General features: G+C 50.1%; 1 protein-coding gene, 1 long non-coding RNA gene and 1 pseudogene across 2 annotated transcripts in view; 1 reads left to right on the top strand and 2 right to left on the bottom strand.

The window, feature by feature from the left end:
• LOC115635684 (zinc finger protein 239-like) overlaps nt 1-26,420 on the top strand; it is an 861,693-nt gene that overhangs the window by 35,519 nt on the left and 799,754 nt on the right. The gene's annotated exons all lie outside the window — the stretch shown is intronic.
• LOC115635664 overlaps nt 2,665-26,420 on the bottom strand; it is a 1,110,108-nt pseudogene continuing 1,086,352 nt past the window's right edge.
• Nucleotides 10,121-19,740, bottom strand: LOC115635710. Its single transcript, XR_003996670.1, has 3 exons — nt 19,657-19,740; nt 11,608-11,696; nt 10,121-10,155 (listed from the first exon to the last, which is right to left on the bottom strand). It is a non-coding gene; the product is annotated as an uncharacterized LOC115635710 (long non-coding RNA).

Below are 26,420 nucleotides of genomic sequence, written 5' to 3'. Positions count from 1 at the left end.
CTACTACACCTGGAAAAGGTCTTTGAGCGCATCAGGCAGGCAGGACTAACTGTTAAGGCCAAAAAGTGTCAAATAGGCCAAAACAGAGTGACTTACTTGGGGCACCAGGTGGGTCGAGGAACCATAAACCCCCTACAGGCCAAGGTGGATGCTATCCAAAAGTGGCCTGTCCCACGGTCCAAGAAGCAGGTCCAATCCTTCTTAGGCTTGGCCGGATACTACAGGCGATTTGTACCACACTACAGCCAAATCACTGCCCCATTGACCGACCTGACCAAAAAGACCCAGCCAAATGTAGTTAAGTGGACTGATGAGTGTCAAAAGGCCTTTACCCAACTTAAGGCAACGCTCATGTCTGACCCTGTGCTCAGGGCCCCGGATTTTGACAAACCATTCCTAGTAACCACAAATGCATCTGAGCGTGGTATAGGAGCAGTGCTCATGCAGGAAGCAACAGATCACAACTTCCATCCTGTCGTGTTTCTCAGCAAAAAACTGTCTGAGAGGGAAAGTCACTGGTCAGTCAGTGAAAAGGAATGCTATGCCATTGTGTACGCCCTGGAAAAGCTACGCCCATATGTTTGGGGACGGCGGTTCCAACTACAAACTGACCATGCTGCACTAAAGTGGCTTCATACTGCCAAGGGGAACAACAAGAAACTTCTTCGTTGGAGTTTAGCTCTCCAAGATTTTGATTTTGAAATTCAACACATCACAGGAGCTTCTAACAAAGTTGCTGATGCACTCTCCCGTGAGAGTTTCCCAGAATTCAGTAGTTAAAAAGTGTTCTTAAAATGTAGAAGTCTGTTAGTTATATACTTAGGGGTATATGTAAAGGTGCATGTGTTGTATTAATCTGTTTATTTTCAAGTTCTAGAAGGAAATCGCCGCCAGTGAGCTTCCCCACTGTCTGCAATTTGGGGGGCGTGTCATAAACAGATAGCTAAGGATTAATGTCTCTTTCACCTGAAGCACCTGACCAGAGGACCAATCAGGAAACCGGATTTTTTCAACTCTGGGTGGAGGGAAGTTTGTGTCTAAATCTTTGTTTTCTGGCTGCCTGTTTTTCTCTGAGCTTTGGAGAAGTAGTTCTGTTTTCTAAGTGTAAGGACAAAGAGATCAGATAGTAAGTTATATGGTTTCTTTTCTTTGGTATTTGCATGAATATAAGTGCTGGAGTGCTTTGATTTGTATTCTTTTTGAATAAGGCTGTTTATTCAATATTCTTTTAAGCAATTGACCCTGTATTGTGTCACCTTAATACAGAGAGACCATTTGTATGTATTTTTCTTTCTTTTTATATAAAGCTTTCTTTTAAGACCTGTTGAAGTTTTCTTTACTGGGAAATTTCAGGAAAATTGAGTCTGTACTCACCAGGGAATTGGTGGGAGGAAGAAATCAGGGGGGAGATCTGTGTGTGTTGGATTTGCTAGCCTGATTTTGCATTCCCTCTGGGTGAAGAGGAAAGTGCTTTTGTCTCCAGGACTGGGAACGGAGAGGGGGAGTCACTCTGTTTGGATTCACAGAGCTTGTGCCTGTGTATCTCTCCAGGAGCACCTGGAGGGGGGAAGGGAAAAAGGATTATTTCCCTTTGTTGTGAGACTCAAGGGATTTGGGTCTTGGGGTCCCCAGGGAAGGTTTTTCAGGGGGACCAGAGTGCCCCAAAACACTCTAATTTTTTGGGTGGTGGCAGCAAGTACCAGGTCCAAGCTGGTAACTAAGCTTGGAGGTTTTCATGCTAACCCCCATATTTTGGACGCTAAGGTCCAAATCTGGGACTAAGGTTATGAGAGCAGCATCTAAATATCAGATTCAGGATGTCATAAACAGATAGCTAAGGGTTAATGTCTCTTTCACCTGAAGCACCTGACCAGAGGACCAATCAGGAAACAGGATTTTTTTTTCAACTCTGGGTGGAGGGAAGTTTGTGGCTGAGTCTTTGTCTTCTGCCTGCTTTTCTCTGAGCTTTGGAGAAGTAGTTTCTGCTTTCTAATCGTCTGTTTCCAAGTTGTGAGTACCAAAGAGTTTGTTTCTTTTGTATTTACATGTCTATAGTTGCTGGAGTGCTTTGATTTGTATTCTTTTTGAATAAGGCTGTTTATTCAATATTCTTTTAAGCAATTGACCCTGTATTTGTCACCTTAATACAGAGAAACCATTTGTATGTATTTTTTCTTTCTTTTTATATAAAGCTTTCTTTTTAAGATCTGTTGGAGTTTTCTTTACTGGGAAACTTCAGGGAAATTGAGTCTGTACTCACCAAGGAATTGGTGGGAGGAAGAAGTCAGAGGAAGGTCTGTGTGTGTTGGATTTGTTCGCCTGACTTTGCATTCCCTCTGGGTGAAGAGGAAAGTGCTTGTGTTTCCAGGACTGGAATTACAGAGGGTGGATTCCCTCTGCTTAGATTCACGGAGGTTGCTTCTGTGTATCTCTCCAGGAGCACCTGGAGGGGGAAAGGGAAAAAGGATTATTTCCCTTTGTTGTGAGACTCAAGGGATTTGGGTCTTGGGGTCCCCAGGGAAGGTTTTTCAGGGGGACCAGAGTGCCCCAAAACACTCTAATTTTTTGGGTGGTGGCAGCAAGTACCAGGTCCAAGCTGGTAACTAAGCTTGGAGGTTTTCATGCTAACCCCCATATTTTGAACGCTAAGGTCCAAATCTGGGACTAAGTTATGACACAGGCACCTAAGGTGAAAGTAGTGGCCAGGCACCTAAGTCTTATTTTAGATCTAGCCCCTGGTGCCTAGCTTGCTTTGAACACCCCACTGGGCCTTATCTGCATCGTAGGTGCCTGATACCTTTAAAAACCCAGCCCTATGTCATTTTTGAAAAGATGCTTTCGAAAAACTTATCCAAAATCTAATAGGCTTTAAAAATGAGTTTAATAGTCTGGGCCCACAAGCACTAAAATACCGTAATCGGAAGAGTATGGGGCTTTGAATGGTATCACTCCATGGCAGCGTGTGCTTAATTTTACTACTACCAATAGCCCCATTGACTGGAAGGGGTCTGAGCTAGAATTAGGCAGCTGGTAAAGATGAGAGAGTGGGAGTCCTGGGCTGAAACCCAGCTCAGAGATCAGAATCACTTAAGAATTGTGAATATACTGTCTGCAATTGAGCCTATGACAGGGTAGAGGTGAGGTTCTATGGGTGATCTCACTGTGCATTTTCGTAGCAGACCACGTTTGCATTGCTTTTACATTTAACCTCCACTCAATCTGATTCATATTTGATGCAAAATAGAACGACTGTGAAAATACAAGGATTGTGAAAAACTAAATTCTATGTTATTATTCCAAAGGACAAACAAAGAAACTCCTTTCCTCATCCACATTGCTGCATCCAAATCCTGCATGCACCAGCAACATTTACAAACTGGTAGAAAACTGCAGAGAATCCAGAAGAGATGTGGGACCCAGTCACATAGCAAACACTTCAAGAGCAGGGAATCCAAGCAGCTGAGATTAGTGGGATGAGGTGAGTAAGGCAGAGAGTCTTTGTCATCCCCACACAGGACACTCTGGTAGATGGGGAGGGGTGACCAGCTAGGCTGTCAGGCTCCTTAGCCCCTTCTGGCCTCAAGGATGGGGGTTAGCCTGGCTCCAAGGTTGGTGGCCTGCTGTCTTTCCCAGCTTCCTTCTTGTCTCTGCCCAGTCCCATCCTCTCAGCAATCGGGAGATGCTGCCACCTCCCCTCTTCATTCCTTTTGGGGCATCATTTGTAGCCTTTTAGATTTCAGGGATGGCTTCACCCAACACTCATAGGGCAATTCCTCTGTCTCTCTGGCATTGATGCAGCAAGTTCACGTTCTCAGCCTCCACTGTCTGGCTCTCAAGAGGAAAGTCTGTAGTTTCCCAGCTCTGTTCCCCTCACTGCCCATCCTCTGCCCCTTTGCACTGCATCTCACATCTCTGGAGGGATCAGGCAGTAACTCCATGTCCCGTTTAGTTTCAGCCTCTCTGAATGTGAGTCTAGCACTCACCCTCAGTGTTCGTGCTGAGAGATAGTGATAATGTTCATTGTTGAAACACACAAACATCTCATGACAAAGGGTAAAGAAAAAGGTTAAAATAAATAAAAAGGACTCTTTTGGGAAACAACCGTTTCTCTCGTAAAATCCTCAAAAAAGCTATGCTAGATCCTGTCAAACTAAACTAATATCAAAGTATGTCACCAAATGTCCTTCAGGAGGAGAGAAAAATCAACACTACAAGATGGGCTACAAAACACTTTCCGGTTCATAAAGAGAAATCCCACAGAATTCTAACTTCCTAAAGAAGGAAAACAAATTTATCCATTTTCTTCTGAACTGGCCAAACCTGCTGCACTCAGCACCTCCTCATTATTTGGTTATGTCATTTACAAAAGTTTTAGCAGCCTCATAATGTAAGAAAGAAAAAAAGAAACCAAAGTCAAAATCTGCCCATCTCCAAATGTTCCGGACTTGGCTGGAAAAAGCTCAGAAGCCACTTTAACAATAGATAGAAACAGGGATTTAAGCTCAGAAATCTCAAACAGAGTTTTGGAGTTCATCTGAATTCCTCCTCCAGGTCTGGGACACTTTCATCTCTAGCCCTCACGAGTCTGAGTCAGGATCAAAGAAATAAAGTGATTCTTAAGCATGGAGAGCAAAGAACATTGTGGTAAGTGCCACGCTGGGAGGTGGGGCGTAGAATGAGGAGAGGATAAACTCTCCAGGGCTCGGACAGAGGCTGCTGTGTCAGGAGGACTGTGGCAATGAAGTGGGGGTGGGGGCAGAGGGAATCCCTCCAATACACCCCATCACTCTCAAATAACACAGAACCTAAACACCACATTTTCCTATCCCTGCTCCAGAATTTAGAATCTAATTCTGATCTCTAAGGGAGTCAATGTACAAAAAGTACTTTTTTTTTATTTTTATTTTTTTGCATAACCTGGAGCAATGTGAGAGTAAGTGGGAATGAGGCAATCTCTCCCCAAAGGGGGAACTCACTGACTCTAACAATCCCTCTGCTAATGGGGGGGAAGAGAACATATAAGATGCTTGGGGTCAGTTTAAACTAGGACTGGGGGTGCAGGGGGTGTTCAGGGGAGATTTGCTAGCTAATCTCCACAACCTTTCCCAACACAGATGGACCCTCGGAGGCTGATGCTGAGGAGACAGAGGTGGGATCCCACAAAAGTCCCTGTGGAAATCAGCCCCTCCCAGTGAAACTTTCTGAATACAGAGGGGGCAGGGAAAAGGGGCAGACGGGGTGAGTGATAAGAAGCAACACCTCTCTTCCCTGGACTCTCCTCTCTTATCCCACGATCCCTAACACTTGATTTCCTCAGCACCAAGTAACCTATGCTCCCCACATCTACCAGAACCACCCATTCAGTCACACACTGTCTTCCCCAAAACCCATCCCTCCTGATCCCTTCACATTTGATCTCCCAGAACCCAGCACCTTAGGGGATTTAGGGAGGGGAAGAGTTGCCAGCACTCAGGACACTCACCCTGCAGGGACTAGCTCCAGGTAAGTGGGGGAGCCCAGCCCATAAGCTACTGGAAAATGGGGGGTGGGGACATGTGTCCAGAGTGAATGTGGAGCCTTGCCCAAGTATCCATTTCCTAGTCTTTATGGAAGGGCCATCCTGACTGGGAAGGGAAAGGAGAGAAGAGAACTTCATCCAGGCAGAGGGAGCTTCTGGAGGAATTTCTCTCTCCCATTCCTCAGCAGGTTACCAGGAGGCAGGAAAGCCTATCAGCAGGGAGGAGAGGCTGATCAGATCAGAGTTAGCTGCTGCTGGAACCTGCCCCCCAGACATGGGCAGCTGGAGCCAAATGCCACTGTTGTGTGTGGGAATTAGGAAATGGAGTTTTTACAAAGACCAGCCCTAGTCAGGGCACTGAGAGAATTTCTCTCCTGTGTAGAGGAGTCTCTGATGTGGTGTTAGCTCCAACTGAACCTTTTTCCATGCTAAGGACATCTGAGAGGGCTCCCCCCTGTTTGGATTTGCTGATGCTTGATGCTGTGTGAGCACCAAAAGAAGGTACCCCCACATTCAAGCTCTTTCTTCTGTGAATTATCTCATGGGGAATAATGTGTGATCTTAGACTGAATCTTTCCCTGCAATTATTGAAGATTTTCCCACAGTCCAAGTATTTATGGGCTCTCTCTCGCGTGGACCAACTATTGTGAAGCAAGGTTTGATATTCAAATGAAATTTTTTCCCACAGTTGAGGCACTTATAGACTCTGTCTCTTGTGAATTCTTTGATGTTTAGGAAGATTTGGCCTGGGACTGAAAGCTTTCCCACCATTCAAGTATTTATGGGGATTCTCTCTTATGTGGATTGTCTGATGTCTAAGAAGATGTGAGTTCTGACTGAAGCTTTTTCTACAGCAGAGGCATTTTCACAGTTTTCTCTTGTGTGGATTCTCCCATGTCTAATAAGGATAGAGCGCCGATTGAAACTTTTCCCACAGTCCAAACATTTATAGGGTCTCTCTCCTGTGTGGATCCTCTGATGTACAATAAGGGCTGATGATCCACTGTAACTTTTCCCACAGTCCAAGCATTTATAGGGTCTCTCTCCCATGTGCAGTCTCCAATGGGTAGTAAGATTTGAGTTCCGATTGAAGCTTTTCCCACAGTCCAAGCATTTATATGGTTTCTCCCCTGTGTGGATTCTCCCATGTCTAATAAGGATTGAGCGCCGACTGAAGCTTTTCCCACAATCCAAACATTTATAGGGTCTCTCTCCTGTGTGCAGTCTCCGATGGGTAGTAAGATTCGAGCTCCGACTGAAGCTTTTCCCACAGTCCAAGCATTTATAGGGTCTCTCTCCCGTGTGCAGTCTCTGATGGGTAGTAAGATTCGAGCTCCGATTGAAGCTTTTCCCACAGTCCAAGCATTTATAGGGTTTCTCTCCCGTGTGCAGTCTCCGATGGGTAGTAAGATTTGAGCTCCGATTGAAGCTTTTCCCACAGTCCAAGCATTTATAGGGTCTCTCTCCAGCGTGGGTTCTCTGATGTACAATAAGGGTTGATGATTCATTGAAACTTTTCCCACACTGAAGGCATTTATAGGGTCTCTCCCCCGTGTGGGTTCTCTGATGTGTAATAAGGGCTGATGTTACAATGAAACTTTTCCCACACTGAAGGCATTTATATGGTCTCTCTCCCGTGTGGATTCTCCTGTGGTTAATAAGTCCTGAGTGCTGACTGAAGTTTTTCCCACAGTCCAAGCATTTAAAGGGTTTGTCTTTCATATGGATTCTCTGATGTGTAATAAGGGCCGAGGGTACACTGAAACTTTTCCCACACTCAAGGCACATATATGGCCCCTCTCCCGTGTGGATTGTCCCATGGCTATTAAGAGCTGAGCGCCGACTGAAACTTTTCCCACAGTCCAAGCATTTAAAGGGTTTCTCTCCTGTGTGGGTTCGCTGATGTACAATAAGGGCTGATGGTGCATTGAAACTTTTCTCACACTGAAGGCATTTGTATGGCCTCTCTCCTGTGTGGATTCTCTTGTGACAAATAAGGCCTGAGCGCTGACTGAAGCTTTTCCCACAGTCCAAGCATGTATACGGTTTCTTTTCCTTCTGATTTGTCTGCTGGGCTGCGGATTCCTTAGGATCCTTGCCTCCTCTCCCACATTCAATGTGTTCCTCCATTTTCTTCCATGGGCATTTTCCTCGATTCCTTTCTGACCTGTGCCAATTATTCCAGGCTTTTCTCTGTTCCAAGGACGGGGAGAGCTTCCCTCCAGCTTTTCTCAAAAAGGTCCCCTGGAGTTCCATTTGCTCAAGTCCTTCCTGCTGTGGATCTCCCTCCTTGTTCTCACTCATTGTCTCATCACCTGCTGGGGAAGAGAGAGTGTCCCAGAGAAGTCATTGCCTGGGCTAGCACAAAGAAGGAAAACACAATACAGTAACTGTTGGGGAGCCTGAGAAATTGGATTCTGCCTCAACATCCCATCCAAACACTCACAGGGAAGTGAAATCAGGGAGAAAACTGACAGCTAACATAGTGGGTGGAAAGCCAGGAGCGATATCTGCCATGATTATATGACACCTGCAGAGCACAGCCTGACCTGGGCAGGATGAGGAGAACTGAGGGGGCTCACACCACATTTGGGGGATTTTTAGCTTTTTCCTTCGTTTGCCATATAGTTTGTGTGTCAATATCATTGACTTCTCACCTGGGTGGGTTCCTCTTGGGATCTTCCTTTCCTCAGACACCTGGAGATCCGGGACCCACGGCTCTTCCCCTGCTTCCAGCCGGACAATCAGGTCAGGTTTGGGAATGGGGAGTCCTGCTCAGGGGTGAAATTAGGCATGATGTGAGTGCACTGAGGATCAGTGGAGTATTTGTCGCAAAGGACACACATTGAGTTTAAACTGAGCCCATGATTTCCGGGGGGTGGGGGGTGGGGTTCGAACAGATGGGAACATAGTCACTGAGCCCCCTTGGGAGAGACCGATATCTGGGGGAAGGAGAGTTGTCACACCCTCACTATAAGTGGTCAGGATCTGTGTGCTCTGGGGCACTTGCTGAGGCACACACAGCTCTAGTGCTAACCCGTCTCTGTGTAAACCTCCAGAGCCATCCCCACAGATGGATGTGTGATGGGACCCCCCCGGGGTGTAGCCTGGGACCGTGGGACCACGGTCCGGCTGTCTCTCACAATGCCTTGCTAGTGACCAGCAGGAACCCCTCCACGTGCTGTTATCACTCAGCACAACCACATGTGGAGCCCCCACACCCAGCTAGATTACATGAATGCTCCCAGAGCCATTCATGAATCACAGAGAGAAAGGCACCAGAGCCAAATCACCTCAGCTCCCAGCATTGTACCTTGGGAATATACCATCTAAATTTATTAATTGGTTTGCCATTTTATCAATGGAAAGTGGATATACACCGCTTTTGATACCTGAGCAATGTACCATTAACTTCAGGAAAACTCACTGAAAGTTAAACAGTTAAACAAGTTTATTGACTATAAAAGATAGATTTTAAGTGGTATTAAGTGATAGGCAAAAAGTCAGAGTTAGTTACCAAAAGAAATAAAATATAAGCATGCAGGCTAAACTTTCGACCCTATAAGACTGGGCAACATCTAGATTAAGCAGTTTTTCTCACCCCAGTGGATACTGCAGTCCATAGTATACAGACTTCACATTTGAAATCTGGGCCAGTTCCTTCAATTGGAGTCTCAAGTCTTCAGCATCCTTGTTGCTTGCAGTGTAGGGGGGTGAAGGAGAAAGGCCCAGCATGTGGCCACTGTGTTCTGTTTTATACCCTCAGACCCATGTGCTTGAGGAGCACAAGTCCAGGCATGTCTGGGGGCCTTGCTGAGTCTACAGGCCAGGCTGAGCAATTCCCCTGGTGTGGCCTCATGCAGGTGAGTCATTGAACTGTAACTCTCGTGCTGAACAATGGCTGGTGATTTCTGCTCAACAGCACCCACCTGGCTGTTGGTTATCTCCCTTTTCATTGTCTCTGTAGAGCCAGTATCTGGGCAATTCCCAAACCCACAGCATATTTTAGTGACAACCATACAACACAATCGCATAACTTCATATGCACTAAAGATACACATATTTAGATAGAACAGTGACCTGAAGCCAATCATAACCTTTTCCCTGATACCTCAAAGGGCATGCTTTCTATGCAATATCACAATTATATACAGTTGAGGAATATGGGGACTATAGAGGGCTCTCCCGAGGTATAGAGTATCCCAGGAGCCAGTCCCAGGAAGGGAAGTGCACAGAGATCCTGTGTGTGAGTAAAAATTAATGCACAAAGGATAATACACTGCTTCTGCCCCGGGAAAGCTGGAGGTATACAGATGAACTAGCATGTCCATTAGGTTAATGACTCCCCTATCCCGTTGGAGGGAATATGGGGGCGAATGGCTCTCTCAAACTGGAGCTGTGGACAATGAGACCCATCTCCCTCTAATCTAACTGACCAGGGAAGAATCTGACCAGATGCAGAAATGCAGGCCCCATGGCTTCAAATAGCTGAGGGAACAGGAATCCTTACCCAGTGAGACCAGAGTCTCATAATTCTCCTGCATGACGTCCCTGTAGAGGGCTCTCTGACTGGGGTCCAGCAGAGCCCCCTGCCTCTCGGTGAAATACACAGCCACCTCCTCGAAGGTCACCGGCATCTGAAAAAACAGGTGCTCCCCACTCAGTACCTGCTGCCCCAGCCACATCCCACTGTTTATGGGGGAAGCAGCACCAAAATACAACAGCTCTGAGAGGCCTGGAGGAGCAGGATTCTAGCCCCACCCCACTTAAGAGTGGCCATGAATCTCCAAGAAACACACAGAAGGTGTGTCACAACTTTAGTCCCAGATTTGGACCTTAGCGTCCAAAATATGGGGGTTAGCATGAAAACCTCCAAGCTTAGTTACCAGCTTGGACCTGGTACTTGCTGCCACCACCCAAAAAATTAGTGTTTTGGGGCACTCTGGTCCCCCTGAAAAACCTTCCCTGGGGACCCCAAGACCCAAATCCCTTGAGTCTCACAACAAAGGGAAATAATCCTTTTCCCCTTCCCCCCTCCAGGTGCTCCTGGAGAGATACACAGACACAAGCTCTGTGAATCCAAACAGAGTGACTCCCCCTCTCCATTCCCAGTCCTGGAAACAAAAGCACTTTCCTCTTCACCCAGAGGGAATGCAAAATCAGGCTAGCACATCCAACACACACAGATCTCCCCCTGATTTCTTCCTCCCACCAATTCCCTGGTGAGTACAGACTCAATTTTCCTGAAGTAAAGAAAAACTCCAACAGGTCTTAAAAGAAAGCTTTATATAAAAAAGAAAGAAAAATACATACAAATGGTCTCTCTGTATTAAGGTGACAAATACAGGGTTAATTGCTTAAAAGAAATATGAATAAACAGCCTTATTCAAAAAGAATACAAATCAAAGCACTCCAGCACTTATATTCATGCAAATACCAAAGAAAAGAAACCATATAACTTACTATCTGATCTCTTTGTCTTTACACTTAGAAACAGAAGAGTAGAAAGCAGAAACTACTTCTCCAAAGCTCAGAGAAAGCAGGCAGACAGACAACAAAGACTCAGACACAAACTTCCCTCCACCCAGAGTTGAAAAAATCCGGTTTCCTGATTGGTCCTCTGGTCAGGTGCTTCAGGTGAAAGAGACATTAACCCTTAGCTATCTGTTTATGACAAGGTGAAAGTTTTTTTACCCTCCCAGCAGAGAATGAAGTGCAGGGTCTTTTCATTGACCACACACCTACTAGGCACAGGCTGATGTGGAAAGCAGAGGACAGGGACAGAAATTCCAGCACCTTCCCTTTATATTTCACCATAGTCTCTGCCTAGTGGGTTCAGGTTCCAGCACTCTGGTCTGTTTTCCCAGCCTTGTCCAGGGGGGCTGTCTCCTGTTTCAGAAATGGGGGAATATTCACTCCACCCCCAATGGGCCTGTTCATAAGTCAGTTGAATATCCCAGGAGCCCTAGGCTGAGCATGTCCCAGCAGGATTATCACACCTTATCCCCCTCCCTGCCTCACCCTCTGTATTTCCTGCCCCTCCTCCTCTACAACAATCCTTCTGAGCAGCTCCCCCCCAAATCCCCTACCTGAGATGGATCCACCACAGCCAATTCCCTGACCCGTTCCCTAGGAAGATGGGATGATATGGAGCAAAACATGGTTGTCATTCTGCAGCCTGTCAGGGTGAGAGGGGCAATTGCTGAGGTTTCTGAATTAGTGTTAGTCCATTTCGCATCCTGATTCCTCCCAGGCTCCTTCCTTGCAGACAGACACTCTGGACTCTGCCATCCTTGGAAAACCCGCAGTTACATTATTACAGCACAGACCTGACCCCTCCCACTGGGACTAAACCCATGAGACAAACCCTAGAAAAGAGCAGAATCAAAAGAGCCACTTTGGGGGTGTCACAGAGTGTGGGGGAGTCAGGGCCCTGCACCACCACACTTCCTGTGATTTACATGACTCTCAACCAGCCAATAAAACAGAAAGTTTATTAGACAACAGGAACAAACTCCAAATAAGAGTTGTAGGTGCAAACAGGACTCTCTCAGTCAGGTCCATCTGGGGGGACAGGGAGTTTAGACCCCAGTCCAGGGACTTCTTCCTTTTCCCCAGTCAACACCCAACTGAAACCCCCTCCAGCAGTCTCACTCAGCAGCCCCTCAGCTCCTCCTCCAGCCTTTGTCCAGTTTCCCAGGCAAAGGTGTCACCTGGCCCCAACCCCCCTCCTGGGTTCAGGTTACATGCTCAGGTATTGTCCCTCAAGTGAAGTCACACCCTGATATCCCATCACCAATGCAGACAGTTCCAGTAAAACTCCCACACAACATTCCCAGGTCAATCCGCCCCACTCCCTACTCCATCACATCTCTCCCCCCTTCGAGACTGAACTGAGTGGGGTCACTCTAACCAGTGACCTGGGGAAGTTCAGGCTCCCCTCTCCGGGACAATGCATCAGCTATCATATTGGCACTTCCCTTCACCTCCATGTCATAATCCTGCAGAAGCAGGCTCCACCTCAGGAGCTTGGCATTGGCTCCTTTCATCTGGTGCAGCCAGGTCGGGGGGGGGGAGTGTTTGGTGTACACAGTGAAGTGTTGCCCAAAAAGATAGGGCGCTAGTTTCTTAAGGGCCCACACCATGGCCAGGCATTCCTTCTCGATGGTCACAAAGTTTTGCTCCTGGGGTAACAACTTCTTGTTCAAGTACACAATGGGGTGTCTCTCCCCCTTATAATCAACGTGCATTAACACTGCACCCAGCTCCATGTCTGAGGTGTCAGTGAATACCATAAAGTGCTTGTCAAAGTCTGGGTTTGCCAGAACTGGGCTGCTGACCAGTGCTTCCTTCAGTGTGCAGACAGACCTCTGGCACTGCTTGGTCTGAACCACCTTGTCTGGCTTCCCCTTCTTGATTTAGTTGGGGATTGGTCCTGCTTTGAGCAGGGGGTTGGACTAGATGACCTCCTGAGGTCCCTTCCAACCTTGTGATTCTGTGATTCTTGCACAGTTCTGTGATGGGGGAGGCTATGGAGCTAAAGTAGGGTACAAATCTTCGATAGTACCCTGCCATCCGAATAAAGGCTTGGATCTGCTTTATGGTTTGGGGAACAGGCCAGTCTCTGATCACCTCCACCTTGGCTGGTTCTGGCATTAGGCAGCCATTCCCCACTTGGTGGCCCAGGTAAGATACTTCAGCCATCCCCACCTTGCACTTCTCAGCTTTTATGGTCAGCCCAGCCTCCTAGAGTTGTTCCAGCACCTGTTCAACCTGGGACACATGGTCCTCCCAGGTCTGGCTAAAGATACAGATGTCATTGCTATATGCCAGGGCGAAAATCTCCATCTCCCTCAGTAGCTGATCCACCAGGCACTGGAAGGTGACTGGCGCCCCCTTGAGGCAGAAAGGCAGGGTCAGGAACTCAGAGTCCCAGAGGGGTGATAAAGGCTGATTTCAGCCTGGTATCTGCATTCAGCAGCACAAGTCAGTAGCCCTTTGTAAGCTCCACAGTGGTACGGTAACGAGTTCCTCTCAATTTGTCTAGGTGCTCGTCAGGCCAGGGCATGGGGTAGGCATCAGATACAGTGATGGCACTGAGCTTCCGATAGTCCACACAGAACCGTATCAACCCATCCTTTTTGGGGACCAGCACCACAGGCGAGGCCCATGGGCTGGAAGATGGCTGGATCACCCCCAAAGCCAGTATGTCATTGACCTCTCTTTCCAGGTCCTGAGCAGTTTTCCCTGTGACTTGAAAAGGGAAGCATCTTATAGGAGGATGCAATCCTGTCTCCACCCGGTGGACAGTCAGATTAGTGTGTCCAGGCTGGTGGGAAAACAGCTGTTGATATAGATGCAGCACCTCTCTGATCTCTGCTTGTTGGGCCAGGGATCAGAGAGGGGAATTGTTTCCAGGGGGGAGCCAGCTCCTGCCTCAGGGAATAGATCTACTAAAGGGTCATCTCCCTGCTCTTCCCAATGTCCACACATGGCCAACGCCACATTCCCCCTGTCATAATATTACTTCATCATATTCACATGGTACACCCTGCGAGGATGCACCCGGTTAGACAGCTCCATCACATAGTTAACCTCATTTACTTGCTTGACAACTTTGAAAGGGCCTTCCCAGGTGGCTTGTAGTTTGTTTTTTCTCACGGGGATGAGCACCATCACCTGGTCTCTGGTGGCATAGGCACAGGCCCGCGCCATGCGGTCATACCAGACCTTCTGCTTCTTCTGGGCTCTGGCCAGATTCTCCTTGGCTAGGGCCATAAGCTCTGCAAGTCTTTCTCTTGCGGAAGGTCAAGACATACTCCGCCACTGATTCTCCATCAGGAGTGGCCTTCCCCTCCCATTCGTCTCTCATCAGGTCCAGGGGCCCCCTTACCCTCCTTCTATATAACAGTTCAAAAGGCAAAAATCCGGTAGACTCCTGGGGTACCTCCCTGTACACAAACAGCAGGCGAGGTAACTACTTGTCCCAGTCCTGTGGGTGCTGGTTCATAAAGGTTTTCAGCATCGTTTTTTTAGCGTTCCATTGAACCTCTCCACCAGCCCATTGGACTAGGGGTGATATGCTGAAGCCCAGCTGTGCCAGACCCCACACTTCTCCCATAAGCACCGGAACAGGGATGACATGAAGTTGGATCCCTGGTCTGTCAAGACTTCCTTGGGGAACCCCACTCTGCTGAAAATGGGTCAACAGTGCATCTGCCACGGTGCCTGCTTCAATGGAAAGGCACTGGCTCAGGGTAGCGGGTATTTCTTTCCTGACTGGGTCGTCTTGCTGAGAGGCCCCACTATGTCCATAGCCACCTTCTGGAAAGGCTCCTCTATGATGGGCAAAAGGTCTCAAAGCCGCTTGCCCCTTGTCTCAGGCTTTCCCCACCCTCATAGGATCGGCAGTACTGTTGGACAGTAGTAAATGACTCCAGGCCAGTAAATATTCTGTAGCAGCCTCTGCCTGGTGCCCTGGATTACCTGGTATCCTGAGATGGGTGTCATGGGCCGGTACAGTAGCTTGCGGCAATACTTCTGGGGGACCGTCAGCTGCCTGCAGATTCCCCATGATTCCACTTCCCCGGAGGGAGCCCATTCTCAGTACAGGAATCAGTGGGCAAATGGTGGTGTACCCGCATGTCCTTGGGGCCTTCCTTGGCCTCGCATTTCAGATGTACTCTCACCACGGGCACTTTTAATGGGGTCCTGCCCATCCCTGTCAGGGTCAGGTAGGTGTTGGGTACCACCCGATCTGGTGCCACCACCTCGGGCCAGGCCAGTGTCACCTCAACGCCCATGTCCCAGTACCCATTGACCTTCCTCCCATCCACCACTAGGAGAACAAGGCACTTGCTCCACAGGACAGCCCTGTGCCCACCCTATAAACTGAGAACCTTGAGTCCGGAGCATCCAGCCCCCCAGCGGAACTGATCTGGGAAACTCTTCCCTCCTGAGCAGTTGGTAAGCTGACAGCCCCCCTTGCCTGGGAAGCCTGCCCCTCCTCCAGCTGTGTCTCTACCCAGTTCAGTGTGGGTTCGGTCTGTTCAGTCTGTCCTTGAGCTTGGGGCACTGGGTCCATATGTGGCCTCTCTGGCCACATTAATAGCAGCTCATGCCCCGTTGCTCCTGACACCGGATGTTCCCCTTGTGGGGGGTGGGGTGTCTCATACTTCCCCTTTGGGAGGTCACATGGTGACTCTCTCTCGGTGGTCCTGTTCCTTTGGGACTCCTCCCTGCCACCCCCTGACCAGCTGTTCACAAACTCATCGGCCAGCTGTCCTGTGCGTTGCCGGTCTTCTGGCTTTTTGTTCATCAACCATAGCCTCAGGTCAGATGGGCAATGTTCATACAGTTGCTCCAGTACAATCAGGTTAAGTACATCCTCCTTAGTCGGGGCCCCATCTGCTCATTTGTGGGCACATCCCTGCATTCGGAGGGCCAATTCTAGATATGTCACCTCAGGGGTTTTCCAGTATGTCTTGGGAGTCAACCCAAACTTGTGTAGCAGGGCCTTTTTGAACAGTTCATAGTCTCCTGCCTCCATCCCTTCCATTTGGCTGTACATCCTCATGGCTTTGAGATCCAGTAAGGGAGTGAGAAATCGGAGCCTGTCTGCCAGGTCAACCTGGTGCAGCTTGCAGGCCTTCTCGATGGTAATCAGGAAGTCATCTATGTCCCCCCCTTCCTTACGCTGGGACAGGATGCACTTATCAAAGCTCCATGCAGTCCTGGGTCCCCCCCTCACTCACCGCAGCCGGGGACTTGCTGATCCTCAGCCTTGCCAACTCCAGCTCATGCTGTGTCTGCTTCTCCTTCTCTTCCAGCTCATGCTGTTTCTGCTTCTCTTTCTCCACCAGTTCCTGCTGCCTCAATTTCAGCTCTTTCAGTTTTATCTCCCTTTCCCATTCCAGCCGCCTCAGCTCCAGGTAGGGGGAGCTCCGATGGGAGGATCCCCTGTCGGCCACAAGGGACACAGTGCCCTCAGTATTTGCTGGGCTCCTCCCAGCCCCTCCCCTAGCTATAGGTAGGAGAGGTCCTGGGGTGTCCTCACCAGCTGTCTGACCACTCCCAGCTGGGACTGACACTGGTCCCCGCTTTGCATCTGCCAGACCACTTCACTCAGAGACAGGGACTGGCTCCTCCAAGCGATCTTCCTCCTCCAGCTGGGCAATCAGCTATTCTTTGCTGAGCTTTCCAATGTTCAGCCCCCACTGCTTGCACAGCTCAACCAAGTCCCTCTTAAAGAGATGGTTATACATCCGCTGGCCACTCGTAGGCCTGGGTACTCTCAACTCCCCATAGTTTCCAGGAGAAACCTCTAGTGTGCCAGCCCTTCTCCAGGTCACCACCTCTCTCCCAGGGTCAAGCCGTAGACTCCTCTGCCCCGAATCTGCTCACCACAGTCCCCAGGAGGATCCCATTACTGCAACAGTCCTTCTCACTGGTCGAACACTCCCAGGGGCTAAGCGTAGCTCCTCTGCCCCCCGAAACCACTCCTCTCTGAATCTTCAGCACACCTGGTCCTCATCATTCCTCCTTTGTTTTACTGCTCCCCAGTCACTTTCTGCAGGAAGCGCCGTCCACAAGGTGCAGTACATCCCACCTCTACCACCAGTTGTCATGGAGTGTGGGGCAGTCAGGGCCCTGCACCACCACACTTCCTGCCATTCACCGTGACTCTCAGCCAGCCAGTAAAACAGAAGGTTTATTAGACAACAGGATCACAGTCCAAATCAGAGTTGTAGGTACAGACAACAGGATCCCCTCAGTCAGGTCTATCTGGGGTGCAGGGAGCTTAGACCCCCAACCTGGGGGCTCCTTCTGTTTCCCCAGTCAACTCCCAACTGAAACTCCCTCCAGCAGTCTCATCCAATCTCCCCTCAGTTTCTCCTCCAGCCTTTGTCCAGTTTCCCAGGCAAAGGTGTCACCTGGCCCCGGCCCCAACCCCACTCCTGGGTTCAGGTTACATGCTCAGGTATCATCCCTCAAGTGAAGTCACACCCTGATATCCCATCACCAATGCAGACAGTCCCAGTAAAACTCCCACACAACATTCCCAGGTCAATCTGCCCCACTCCCTCACAGGGGGATCCCCCTGACATTGTCCCTAGGCCAGTATTACATACTGGAACTGGAACCAAAAGTGAACCATAATTTTGTTTTACTGACTGAACCTGAACTGAACAAAAAAAAAAAAAAGGAGGCGTGTGTGTGTGTGTGTGGACTATTACCAGTTAAAATAGATATTCAGCATTTTTTAAGCTCAATATATTTAAAAAAACCTACAGTGATCTTATTTTCATTTTAAGAGTAGAAAAGAAACTAGCCAATAGGCTGGCGATGGCTCCCAGAATGGCCAGCCCCAGGATAGTGAGAAGAGAAGGGGGCATCCCATAAGCATAGTTAGAGAGAGGGGAAGCTTGGGAGCTGCCGGCACAACATGGAAGGCAGAAGGAGGGCCCAGGGGTAGAAAAACCATCTCTGAGATGCCCACCCTGGGGAGAGAAGAGGTGGGATGCTCTCTGGGCCCTGAATTTCATAAGAACTCTTCAAGCCCAAGGACAAAGGTAATAGCTCTCCCCACCCTTCTCCCCTTAGATAGGCCACCTCCCACCCTCCCCAACCCCTGGGGCAGCTTCTCTCTCCAGTTGCTCCACTTGAGGCAGGGTTCACGCTCCAAACTCCCTTCCTCACTGAAGCTGTCCACATGGCCCACTCCCAAGGACACTGTCTGATACTCACCTCCAATCCCCCACTCCTACCCCAACCCCTACCCCAGATAGGTATGTTTCTCTCGTATGTATATCTTGATCCTAGGTATCAAACCCCACTGTCAGCAGAGGGAAAAGTCAAGGCAAAATTTCATTACACCATAACATGGATGAAGATGGAAATGTCTGAGTCAGAAATAAAGATGTCATAGAATGAATGTCCGACACGTCTGAAATTGAAAGATGAATTGGAATGTCTTCTGAAAGCTTTTGAAATCTCTAAAAAGGAAGCAATATCTAGACGAAGGAAAGCCTAAAATAGGAATGAGTCAATTTCTGATTCATTCACAGATGGGCCACATCTCCATAAGAAAGAAAACATACCAGACTATTGGGAACATCTAAAAAATGTCATGCCCAAGCTGAATCAACTAGCAAAAATTGTACTGGCAGTTCCACTAACACAAGTAAGCGTTGAAAGAAAATTTCCAGGCCTCAGATGTATCCTTTCACTGCAGAGGTCCAATATGGCCAAGCAAAGATGTTATTTTAGGTTGCTCAAACAAATTGTGCATGAAAAAAATCTTGTTCATTTCACAACACAAAAGCACTAGGAAAACTCAAGTAATGGTAAAGTTAAAAAACAAACAGCCAATAATCAGAACATTTTATATTTTAAGTTGCAGCTCTCTTTTTTGAATTTACCTCCACTAAGATTGAAATAGGATTTAAACTGGTATCTGAACTTTTATTTTCGTTTCTTTGGATGACTAAAACCAGAAATGAAACTGAACAGATTGAATGGAACTGAACCCAAACCTGAACCAACCAAAATAAATACCAGCTGGACTCGTTGCCTGCTACTGCTAGCAGTTACTCTGGTTTAACACAGAATCCTGCACAGAAATCAGAGCAGGGCCCTCTTTAGTCCTGTCAGCCCCAACATTTAACATGCATGAGTCAGACCCACAAATAATGAGACTGTCTTAAAAAACCAAAAAGACTAAATTGGGAGCAGGATGTGCCCCTGGGTATTCTCTCAGCCTCCCTTCAGCAACCCCACATCCCCATGGCCCCATCCCGCCCCCTGCAACTCTGTTTCCCCCCTCCTGCCCCCTCGCACATGTCTGTTCACTATCACCCCTCAATGCACTCTGGCACTCAGAGCCCCCTGCCCATCTTCAGCCCCTTCCGGGTGCCCCTCCCCTCTGCCCCCCCACGTGTCTCTGTCCCAGCCCCAGCACCCCAAGGCTCGCGCTGGCTTCAGCCGCCCTGCAAACAATGGGAGCTGGCGGCAGCTTCCCTGGGCACAGGGCAGGAATCGCAGCCAGCTCCGCTGGGAGCAGCCTGGGCCAAACCCTCCCCCTGCAGCCCGGGTGGCACCGGGGGCACCGCTCCCTGGGGGATGGGCAGGTCTCTTACCTTCCCTCCAAGCGGTGCCCGCCCTGGGAGCAGGGGCTGGGGCCCGGGAAGGGGGTCCTGGCCAGGCTGGGGGCTCTGCACTGGGAGAGGCTCCTGGGAGAAGGGGGGCTGTCAGTGCTGGAGATTCCCCTCTCCCGGCTGCAGCCAGGGCTCCGGAGTCTCCAGCAGCAGCCGCCGGGGCTCGGGGATCTTGCAAGGAGCGCGGGCTCCCCCCAGCGCCCCGTCACTGCAGCGAGAGCGATTAACTTCCTGGGGCAGCTCACGGCACAAACAGCGCCCGCTGCCCAGTCCCTACCTTGGATGCACTGAGCATGCTCACCTGAACTGCGCATGCCCAGTAGCCTTCGCTGTTGCCACTGCCCGCTCTCTGCCCTTACTGCGCCTTATAATTTGCTGCCTCCTCTTTGGAGGAGTTTAAAAGGCTTAAGGGGGCAAATCGCAGCGGGGGGAGGGGGGGCTGTCAGGATCTGAGCAGGGGGCAGACATTTACTGGCCAGGGGGGATCAAGGTGCTGTAGGTAGCGGCTGAAGGGGGGAAATCAGGGATGGTAGCCAGGGTTAACCCCGGGGGGAGATGCTGCCAGATCCTGTGCGGGGACAAAACCCCCGTTTAGGGAGGGGGAGGGGGAACAGTGACCCCGTGGGATGAGCCACCTGCTGTGCTCGCAAATCTAGGCATGTGGGGCAGGGGGTAACAGGGGCGGCTCTATGTATTTTGCCACCCGAGGCAGGCGGCTTTTGGCAGCACATCTGTGGGAGGTCCACCAGTCCCGCGCACCTTTGGCGTACTGCCACCGAATTACTGCCCCAGGCACCTGCTTCTCGCGCTGGTGCCTGGGGCTGCTCCTGGGGAGTGCAGAGGCTTTTTTCCTTCTCCTCACAGGAGGCTGCATGTCAGCCCTGGAGCAGAGGGCAGGTTCCTGAGGCTGGGGTCTTAAAGGCACAGGCAGCCCAATTCCTAGATTGACTCCTCTCAGGGTTTGGCTACACTTGCAGCTGTACAGTGCTGGGACTTAAACCTGTCTTCGTACAGCTGTGTAGGGAAAGCGCTGCAGTGTGGTCACACTGACAGCTACCAGCGCTGCAGTGTGGCCACATTCGCAGCATTTGCAGCAGTGCTGGGAGTGGTGCATTATGGGCAGCTATCCCACAGAGCACCTCTTCCCATTCTGGTCCCATGGGTTGTGGGAAGGGGGTGGAGGGGGCGGGTCATTCTGCTTCCTGTCTGAACGCCCCGTGATGTATCACTTCACATCCCAGCAATCTCTGTGTTTCCGTCCACATTTGGTGCCATCTTTCCACGGTTTCTGTGCAGCGCGATCTGTGTTCCATTTTGGTCTGCGGGAAATGGAGCCCGAACTGCTGAGGAGTATGCTGACGAGTCTCGCTAGCACATCACATTTGGCAGTTGAGCTATTCCTTAAGATCCAAAGTGACAGTGAGGAGTCCGACGATGATAGCGAGTCATGTAACGTGTAGAACACGAAATTGCTTGTGGCATTCACAGACATGCTCAGCACTGTGGAACGCCGCTTTTGGGCTTGGGAAACAAGCGCTGAGTGGTGGGATCACATCATCATGGAAATCTGGGATGACGAGCAGTAGCTGCAGAACTTTCGGATAAAAAAAGCCACTTTCATGGGACTGTGTGAGGAGCTCGGCCTCACCCTGCAGCACAAGGATATGAGATTGAGAGCTGCCCTACCCGTGGCGAAGCGGGTGGCTATTGCAGTCTGTAAGCTGACAACTCCAGACAGCTACTGATCAGTCGCGAACCAGTTTGGAGTGGGAAAGTCGACCATTGGAATCGTGTTGATGCAAGTTTGCAGGGCCATTAATCACATCCCGCTAAGAAGAACTGTGACTCTGGGGAACGTGCAGGACATTGTGGATGGCTTTGCACAAATGGGTTTCCCTAACTGTGGAGGGGCGATAGATGGGATGCATATTCCTATTCTGGCACCACCCCACCTACCATCTGAGTACGTTAATTGGAAGGGGTATTTCTCCATGGTTGTCCAGGCGCTTGTGGATCACTGTGGGCATTTCATTGACATTAACGCAGGCTGGCCCGGAAAGGTGCATGATGCACGCATCTTTCGGAACACTGGCCTGTTCAGGAAGCTGCAGGCTGGGACTCTTTTCCCAAAGTGGAAGATCACAGCAGGGGACGTTGAAATGCCCATTGTGATTCTTGCAGATCCCACTTACCTGTTAATGCCATGGTTCATGAAACCGTACACAGGGAGCCTTGACAGCAGCAAGGAACGGTTCAACTACAGGCTGAGCCGGTGCGAATGACTGTGGAGTGTGCTTTTGGCTGTTTAAAGGGCCGTTAGCGATCGCTGTATGGGAAGCTGGACTTGGGGGAAAGCAGCATCCCCGCGGTTATATCCGTGTGCTGTATCCTCCATAATATTTGTGAAGGGGAGGGTGAAAGATTCAGTCAGGCATGGACCTCTGAGGTTCAGTGCCTGGAGGCTGAATTTGCACAGCCAGAGAGCAGGGCTACTAGGAGGCTCAGCACAGGGCTACAAGGATTAGGGATGCCTTGAGGGAGGAATTTGAGCCTGAAAACCAACAGTAATGTTTGGTGCCTTGCACGGGAGTGAAGTGTAGTGGTTACAATGTTAGTAGGAATCTGTGTTTGTTAAGGTGATTTGCAGTGCCTGTTTCTTTCCTGGGCGATGGTATCTTTAACTTTCTGCAATAATAAAGACTGTTTTCAAAGCCAAAAATTCTTTTATTGAAAAGAAAATTACTTTATTGAAAGAAACACAACTTTTTTGGAATCAGAAAGGGCAAGGGGTGGGCTGGGGAATGGTACAATCACAGATTTGCATATGTCCTGTCTGGAGTGCTGTGCAAAATGCAACACTTAACAGAGGCAGCATTGTTTATACCAGACAGAGTAATGATTCCCACGCATTTAAGGAGGGCACATACAGTCTTCACAATAGCATAATTTTCCCATCCCAAAGAGAGTGCACATAACCTACGGGAGCCCCGAAATGATGAGTAACGGGCACTGATTGTTTCAGGGCTATACTGTCCTCTGGATTTCTGTGCGTTGGGGAGAGCCAACAACTGCAGGGGGCACCTACACTGAACACTATTCCAACATTTTCCACAGGAGTTTATCCTGGAAGGTATCTCACTGTTGTGGGTCACCTGGGAAGCACGAGAGGGTCTTCTACTGCAATATGGATTCTGCCTTAGCCCCTATGCAGCTTGCCTGTGTGCAGCAATGGTCCCCCCACCCCTTGCGGCACAGTGGTGTGGACACATTAGCCTGACTGGGACAAGGACCACAGTGGCTCTCCCAGTAAACCTGCACAAGCGCATTGCCCACGCTCTGGATGAGACTTTTGAAGAGATTACCAAAGCCGATTACCGCGACGTGATAGACCACATCAATGCGCTATTCCGAATCTAGGCATGCATGCATGCAGCCCTAATCCTCCTCTCCTGAAAAATTTCCATCATGAAAATTAAAGCCGCTTACTGGGAACCCACTCCTCTGTTTGTCCTCCACCAAGTCCCGGCTTCTGTGACTGGCTACTTTCCTCCTGGCTTGAGAAGAGCTCCTGGCTGCATACCTCCAGGGACTCCCAGGTGTCTCCTCCCCACATCAGTACCCTCACTCTCGCTTTCCTCCTCCTCCTCCTCACCCCGCTCTGAAGTGTCCATCGTGGTCCTCAGAGTGGCGGTGGGGTTACCCGCAAGTATCGCGTCCAGCTCTTTGTAGAAACGGCAGGTCGTGGGGGCAGCACCGGAGCAGCAGTTTCCCTCACAGGCTTTGCAGTAGGCACTCCACAGCTCCTTCACTTTAACCCTGCACTGCAGCGTGTCCCGTGATGGCCCCTTTCCTTCATGGTCCTTGATATCTGCCCGTAGGTATCGTAATTCCTACGGCTGGAGCACAGGTGGGACTGCACAGCTTCCTCCCCGCAAACACTGATGAGGTCCAGCAACTCACCGTTGCTCCATGCTGGGGCTCATTTGGCGCGTGGAGGCATGGTCACCTGGAAAGATTCACTGATTGCACTCCACACATGGCTGAGCAAATAGGAAGGGGATTTTTCAAATTCCTGGGGAATTTAAAGGGTGGGTCTGACAGTTGGTCACCTGAGGCTAGGGCAGTAGAGTTCGAACTGATGAGCAGAGTGGTTAGAACAGGCATTCTGGGATACCGCCAAATACTTCTGGAGGCCAATAACAGCGCTTTTGGTGGTCACTCTGGCAGGGCAGCGCTGCATCAGCAGTGCTATAGTCATTATTCCTCTTGTCGAGGTGGAGTAAAACCAGCGCTATAGCCAGGGAGATACAGCGCTGTATGTGCCTTGCCAGTGTGGATGGTGAGTGAGTTGCAGCGCTGTAAAGCCACCACCAGCGCTGCAACTCTCAGGTGTAGCCAAGCCTTCAGTCTTATACCAGGGTTGTACAGACACTCCCTCCCTCCCTCAAACTCTGCATCTCACATTTTGAATATGTAAGAGTCTTCTATCAGTTTCTATATCTATATGAAATCACTGCAGCTTCTTTCTCTTATATAATGTGCTGAGTTGCGAACTCCCTCCCAGAGCCCACATCTCTGCACCCCCTCCTGTACCCCAATCCCCTCCCCCAGGGCAGAGCCTGTACCCCTCACTCAAACTCCCCATAGCCTGCAACCCTCCTGCCTCCCAACTCCATCCCAGAGCCTGCACCCCAAAAAGGACCAGATTAACCTTTTGAGGGCCTGATGCTAAACATATTTGTGAGCCCCCATGAGGGATATGGGGCAGGGGGACAGAATCCTCAGAGTGAGGGGCTGGCCGGGGACAATGGGAGATGGGTCATGGCATGGCAGGGACAGCCCCACTCCAACCAGCCCAGGACATGGGCACTGTTTACAAACTGGGAGCTGCCAGATGCACACTGCCCAGCCCGGCCGTTCGCTGCCATAGTGCTTCTTCCCCGTGGGGGTGGGCCCATGCTGCACCTTGCTAGGCCCCTGCCCAGTACCCCTCTGACTCTCTACACCCAGTGCCACACCACCCAGAGACTCCCACAAACCTCAAACCCCCATGCCCAGTACCCTCCCACAGACCACTATGGCCAGCACAACCCTCCCCACCCAGAACTCCCCCATAATCCTCTCACTGCCCAGTGTCCCCCTAGCCGAACACCCCCCACAGCCATCCCACAACTGCACAGGACCCTGCACCTCCCTGCCCAGAAGGCCCCCATAGATCCCTCACTGACCAGTGCCCCCCACTGCCACAACTGCACAGTGTCCTGCACAGATCTCCCACACTTCTCAGCACCATAGCACACAGAGATCTCCCACCTCCCACTGCCCAGCACCCCCCCAGACCCACTAGAGACCTACTCTCCCACACCCTAACCCCTGACCCCAGTAGCCGGCCCTGATGGGAGGTGACTGTGTCTGCCAGGCTGAGCCGTCAGCACAGCCAGAGCTGGTCCTGGGGCAGGATAAGTCCAGCCCCTTGGGAGTGGTGCAATCAGCCAGGCTGAAGCAGGAGCAGAGCCTACCCAGGCCAGGCTCCCTCAGGACCCACATGCCTGGCAGGACCCAGCTGAGCCCCGCCGCCCCAGCACTGTCCCCTCTGACTGGCTGAGACTGGCCCAGCCTCTGCACCAGTCCCAGGTGACTCTTCCCCTGGGGAGGCAGGTGGGGCCTCACAGGTCCCATGCAGAAGAGACAGCTCAGAGCTGGAGCAGAGCTGGGGAGCGGGGCAGATCCCTGGGACGTGACTCCCGAGATCCCATCCTGCCCACCCACCACACCCATTGGCCCCATGGCCAGCAGCCTTGCCGAGCCTGAATGGTGGTCCCCAGTTGCTCGGTGATGACCTCCCTACAGGCAAGTGGAACCTGCTGGCTGACAGCTGCTCACATAACGAGGCCTGTGTGCTGGACTGCCCCAGGCGAGGGGCCAGACCTGGCTATGTGGATGGGTTAGAGGGGTCTGTAATGGGACCCTTCCCAGGGTGGGCCTGGTGCCACGGCGCCATTAGCACCATTGTAAATCCAGTACTGACCCCAAGCCCCCTCCCATAGCAAAACTCCCTTGGACCTTGTCTGGACGCCACCAAAAAATATAAAAACCTGCTGCCCCACTGCTATTTTACTGCTACAGGAAACTTGATGCAGTGAAATAATTTCCCTATATTCCATCAAACTCTGCATCACACATTTGAGTATTTAAGAGTCTCTTATCACTATTTGTTTACGTGAAGTCTCATAACAGTTCACAAATTTTAGGATTGCCTTTTGCTGCATTTATCTTGCCTATGAATCCAGCCTTTACAGTCCCATGTTCGCATGTCATTGCTTGTGTGTAGAAGCTGATTCACAAATATTCAGTAAGTGTATTATATGGTGTCATCTTACAGCCCTCCCAAGGGCAAAAATCTTCTGCAACAATGAAGGCTTAGGCTCATAACCAGTGGCTGCAGAACTTTTGGATGTGCAAGTCCACATTTCTGCATCTGTGTGCAAAACTCACCAAAATAAAAGTGCACTGACAATGGAGAAGAAAAAATAATTGCATTGTGGGGATCTGCAACACCAAATTCCTATTGGTCAATCAGTGGTCACGCTCCTAAACCAAGATGGAATGGATTTCTTTAATGAAAGTAGTCACAACACATTGTTAAAGATCATTTCATGCTCAGTGCCCTGTTAAGACCTCTGCAGTCACAGATAATACCTGTCTTCTTGGGGAACTAGGGCACAGTGTCCAGTCTGTCTGACTCA

The sequence above is a fragment of the Gopherus evgoodei genome, chromosome 15 (genome assembly GCF_007399415.2).
Source record: "Gopherus evgoodei ecotype Sinaloan lineage chromosome 15, rGopEvg1_v1.p, whole genome shotgun sequence".
Classification (NCBI taxonomy): Eukaryota; Metazoa; Chordata; order Testudines; family Testudinidae; genus Gopherus; species Gopherus evgoodei.
This window is presented reverse-complemented; position numbering and strand designations above follow the sequence as displayed.